Raw genomic sequence first — 6,000 nt, 5'->3', positions numbered from 1 at the left:
AGAAAACATCAAGTCGAGTTTTGAAAGTCCCTAACGTCTTACTGTCTACCACACTACTTGATAGCTTATTCCAAGTGTCAATCGTTCTTTGTGTAAAGAAAAACTTCCTTTTTTATTACTATTTAATTTAATATTGTTTTTTGTATCAGTATACTGCTGCTGGATTATGTGAATTTCCCCTTGGGATTAATAAAGTATCTAATGTTTGTGCGAAATTTACCCTTATCAAGTAGTTTCCAACTGTGTCCCTGTGTTCTTGATGAACTCATTTTAAAATAACAGTCTCGATCCACTGTACTAATTCCCTTAATAATTTTAAACACTTCAATCATGTCACCTCTTAATCTTCTTTTGCTTAAACTGTATAGGCTCAGTTCTTTTAATCTTTCCTCATAATTCAACCCCTGTAGTCCTGGAATCAGCCTAGTCGCTCTTCTCTGGACCTTTTCTAGCTCTGCCATGTCCTTTTTGTAGCCTGGAGACCAAAACTGCACACAGTACTCAAGATGAGGCCTCACCAGTGCATTATAAGGACAACACTGAATAAGCAAAGGCTGCAACTACTTTAGCATCGGACCCATTAATTACAAAATAATGGATTAATTAAACAATTAGAACACCTGGAAAAATAGAATGAATATTAAGATGAAAGTATTGTTAAAAAGAAAAGAAAATACATTATTCCCATATAACTGCTTAGTACATTTTAATATAAAGTATATATATATATATATTTTTACCAAACCTAGTAAACCTTCTTATTTCTAAATTGTTCCCAAAACACAGAACTTGGGAAATAACAGTTCACTTAATTAGCCCAGGATTCCAATTAAAAACATAAACTGGCTGGAGTAAAAACCTGCACTCTCAGGGGGTCCCCAGGACCGACTTTAAGAACTCCTGCTCTAGATAGCATCCAAATGATATGAAGGCTAAAATGGGTGAGTAATTCTCAGTCCTTCACTTTTTTCTCTTCACTTTCCTTCCAAGTATTTCATTAAACCCAATAGTGCCTGATAATACACACAGAGGTGTAAATGGAAACAAGCTAAATGGAGAAATGCTGGTTTCCTTTGTCATTTGCATCATATGGCTAATAAGGAGAAATTAAAAACCTAGAAAACAACTGTTTAAGACTAAAATAAGCCCTCCAGAAACAACCCCTGATTTACGAGGACAGAACCATTTATTTGTGAAACAGGTTGGAATGAAGACCTGCGGCCACAGAGGGGCCCCAGGACTGAACTTGGGAACTCCTTTTCTTGAGGACAGGGAAATGCAAAATAAATAAATACTGGTAAAGACTGCTGGTCTGCACTGGCCTCTCTTCTGTTTTAGAAAAGACAATATGGAGCACACATGCCGTGCACCACCAAACACACTAAAACACACACCTACATACTTCCAACCTGTGCTTTACTATACAAGGTAGAGATACAAACCTCACAGTAGAACACATTCATTCAAACTAACTGCACAAGAATAGTGATGGTTTACTGGAAGTAAGGTCAATGCTAAATTTAATAAACCTTTTTTTTAGTGAAAAGAAGATGATTTATATTTGCTAGCAGATGTCATTCTATATTATTAGCAGACATTGAGGGTCAACAAATACAGGGAGTTTTAGAATCGATGAACACTAATTGTGTACAAAATGAGCCATGGGGAAGATTCTGCATTCATTTTTAATACTTGATGCATGTTCAATAAATAGTTCTGTCTTCACCATACTTGTACCTTCTCAGCCATTATTTATCTACGCGGTTGAATACAAGACAGTTATTTCAGAGTAAAGGATATAATCAGATCTAAACAGTGACACATAAGCAGAAGGCTTTACAGCCACTGGCCCAAGGGTTCAAACCTAGAAAGACTAGCATTTCTTTCAAATGCGCATTGTCTCATTTTTAAACCTTTATTAGATCATTAAGCACTGTTTAATGTATATTTATTATAATCTTTCGTACTTCTTAATGCTTATTTTACCTGTCAGTGTCCTTGAGCTTAATAGCTAGCTTTAACAAATTTAACTTAGTCTGCTATGTCTTTAAGTGTGTGTGTGTCTGTGTGTATGTATGCTTTATCACAGCCAGTGCTTAAAGAGAAATTCACCAGCCAGGCAGCTGGAGTAGCTTCAGAGTTGGAAGACACTTTTGCTCAAAGTAATAATTTGCCCAAAAATGTGACTATAGAAATACTGTACGCAGGCTGTCTTGGCCGCAGACCTTACAAAAAAAAAAAAAAAAAGTCAAAATATTTTGCATTGCTATTTGAAATTGTTCAGAAGCTTTCCAATGAAGAATATAATGATTTGGAAAAAGTTATGCTTGTTATTTTTCCAAAAAAAAAAAATCTTTCTGGTCACAAAAGTGCTGAAAAGCAAAAGTAACAAAATGGAATGAGAGCATATCCTCAAAGTCAGTAGTACAGGAGTTAGTGTCATAATCCCCCCATTTTGTTTTGCCCACTGATTATTTCCAGGTTGTGTACTTCCTTCCATTCAGTCACTACGAATGAAAATCCGGACAGTTTCTTTAATATATTTTTGTCTAATTTTCATCCAGATTGCTTTATGTTTTGAATTTATGACATAACAAAAGAAACATTTTAATGATGAAGAACAGCTCAATTTATTGTTCTGCTTGGTTTAAGGAAAACAATCCATCAGTAATGCAGGCACCTACAACATAGCCTTACTATTTAATTGCATTACCGTGAAAACGTTTTACTGTTGATCTACATCCCACTTATAATTATAATGCTATATAATGTTTGGTGCAGGTGGTCACTTCAAAAGTCATATATATCTCAACCTAAAAATCAACGTGTATTATGTTGTATAGCCGTTCAAAAAATGCTTCACTTATACCTACATGTCTAAATGAAGTTTTTTCAGTTACTTAAAGCACTCCAACTCGGCTTGAAGTGTAACAAATGGAAACAATTACTGTTAATGATGTCATTGCCTAGTGGTGAGAGAACATTTCTACCAAAGTCTGCAGACTGTGATTTGAGGTCTGATATACTGTAAAACAAGATGAGTGCAAGGAGAAAACAGAGCCACCGATGTCTACCCAGCTTAGTCCACTGTGAATGGAAAACAAACTCAGTGAACACGGACGTGTGGAAAAACAACTACAGTAAAACAGGATTGATGATAAAAAACCTCAAAGTTATACCACGATTAGCTTTCATATTATACGTACCCTAAGAGCACACAGATGAGTCCATACGTTTTTGTTTGCTTTTGTGTGCTCTTGGGGTGTTGAGTGAATTGTTTTTCTGCTTATGTCCTGGTGCAGTGGTTCTCAATCTGTGGGGCGCAAAGTAACAAAAAGGGGGGCACGAAGATGTGAAAAAAAGAAAACAAGAATCGAAAATATGAAAAATACATCTATTGAAACCAAAACAAATTAACTTAAACTACATTCTGATGCTAGAAAAATAAATATAGAGTTAGATAAATGTCGATAAAAGTTAAGTAGGTATAATAAAATATGCATCTATGATATATCATTAATTAAAAAAGAACAAATTGGTATTAGTGGGCTCCTTTCAAAAAAACGTTAGGGGGGGCCGATTAAAACTGTTATGAAAACTCGGGTTGCAAATACGTAAACGTTGACAAACGCTGCCCTGGTGTGATTTTAATTTTGCCATCCAGGACAATTCTAACTTATGTCACACTCCATGTCTCCTTACTCTCCAGCATTATCCATACTCACGGGTCTTGACAGTTTTATGCACTAGTTTAAGAAAATAAAAATGACAATGAGCATACCAACATTTAATTTCTTAAAATATTTTTGATATTTCCGGGTCCTCCCTGCGTGGAGTTTGCATGTTCTCCCCGTGTCTGCGTGGGTTTCCTCCCACAATCCAAAGACATGCAAGTTAGGTGCATTGGCGTTCCTAAATTGTCCCTAGTGTGTGTGTGTGTGTATGCGCCCTGCCCAGGATTTGTTTCCTGCCTTGTGCCTTGTGTTGGCTGGGATTGGCTCCAGCAGAGCCCCGTGACCCTGTAGTTAGGATATAGCCGGTTGGATAATGGATGAATGGATGGATTTTTGCTATTTATTATTATTATTTTTTCTCCAGCCGTCTGGAGTTTTTTTTTGTTTTTTCTGTCCCCCCTGGCCATTGGACCTTACTCTTATTCGATGTTAATTAATGTTGATTTATTTTGTTTTCCTATTGTGTCTTTTATTTTTCTATTCTTTATTATGTAAAGCACTTTGAGCTACTGTTTGTATGAAAATGTGCTATATAAATAAATGTTGTTGTTGTTGTTATTTAGAGATGCATGTCTGTTAATTCTTTAATATGACAGTTCATTTAGGAACACAGGGAGACCACTAGGGAGAAGGCTGAGAACTGCAGAAGCCTCATGATCTGCTTTTCTATTTCCTAAACGCCAGTACACATTTTTGAGAGAACACTAGAAGTATTTAAAAAACATTCAACAAGGGCAAGAAGGTGGTAAGAGAACTGCATATTTTGTTTACACTCCTGCTATCAACTCCTTTGCAAGACATCTATTCCTCATTCCTTAATGGTTATGACAGTCACATTTGAACTCATTAAAGGACAAAGAAATTACAATACTGTAGTTCCAAGTTCTAAAAGCCAAAGTTCTTAATGTCATGTTGTGTTCCCCCTTGCACTCCAGCCCTTGTCAATTTTTACAATACAGTGCCCTCCACAATTATTGGCACCCCTGGTCAAGATATGTTCTTAGGCTTCCAATAAATTCTTTTTTTTTCCCCAAAAAATATAGGCTCACGACACAAAAAAGAGAAAAATTCAACCTTTAATTGAAGAACATTTATTCATTGGGGTAAAAAATCCCACATTAAGAAATAAGTTTTTTACATGAAATCATGTGTGGCACAATTATTGGCACCCCTGCTGTTAATATTTTGCACAACCCCCTTTTGCTAACAGGACAGCACTTAATCTTCTCCTCTAACATTTCACAAGATCGGAGAATACAGAGACAGGGATTTGTGACCATTCCTTTTTGCACAAACTTTCTAGCTCGTCCAGAGTCCTGGGTCCTCTCCTCTTCAGCTCACCCCACTGATTTTCAATTGGGTTGAGGTCTGGGGACTGAGATGGCCATGGAAGGAGCTTGATTTTGTGTCTGCTGAGCCATTTTTGTGTAGATTTTTCCATATGTTTCAGGGCATTATCATGCTGGAAGACCCAATGACGACCCATCTTCAGCTTTCTGACAGAGGCCACCAGATTACCAGATTTTGATTTAAAATGTCCTTGTATTTCAAGGAGTTCATGATGCCATACACCCTAACAAGGGCCTTTGGAAGAGAAACAGCTACACAGCACCACATTTCCTTCACCATACTTTACAGTGGGCACGAGGTGCTTTTCCGCATACTCATTCTTAGATTTACGCCAGACCCACTTAGAATGTTTGTTGCCAAAAAGCTCAATTTTAGTCTCATCTGACCAAAGCACACAGTCCCAGTTAAAGCCCCAGTACCACTTAGCAAACTCCTGACATTTACGTTTGTGATTGTAGGTGAGAAAAGGCTTTCTTCTTGCATGTCTCCCAAACAGCTTATTGGCATGGAGATAGTGCCCAAGATACCACTCTTTGGTGCAGTTCTCTAACAGTGAGCTTTGGAGAATTTTTTACTTCTCTTACCATCCTCCTCACTGTGCATGGTGGCAAGATAAACTTGGGTCTTCATTGTTTGTCACTGTTCATGTTGATTTACACATCTTTATTATTCCTCTGACTGTAGACACAGGCAGGTTTAGACGAGGAGCTATTTTCTTGTAGCCATTACCTGACTTATGAAGGTCGACACACATCTGCCTTACTTGAACAGCATGTTCTCTTGTGTTTCCCATGTTGAAGAGTGGCTAAGAGCAATAAGACTCTGTGTCATGCCATATTTATACCCCAGGGACACAGGATGTCATTAATTACTAATTAAATGGTCCAATTTACTCTGATCATCTTTAAAAACTAAA

This window comes from Polypterus senegalus, chromosome 7, assembly GCF_016835505.1.
Source record: "Polypterus senegalus isolate Bchr_013 chromosome 7, ASM1683550v1, whole genome shotgun sequence".
NCBI lineage: Eukaryota > Metazoa > Chordata > Cladistia > Polypteriformes > Polypteridae > Polypterus > Polypterus senegalus.
Note: the sequence above shows the minus strand (reverse complement) of the source record.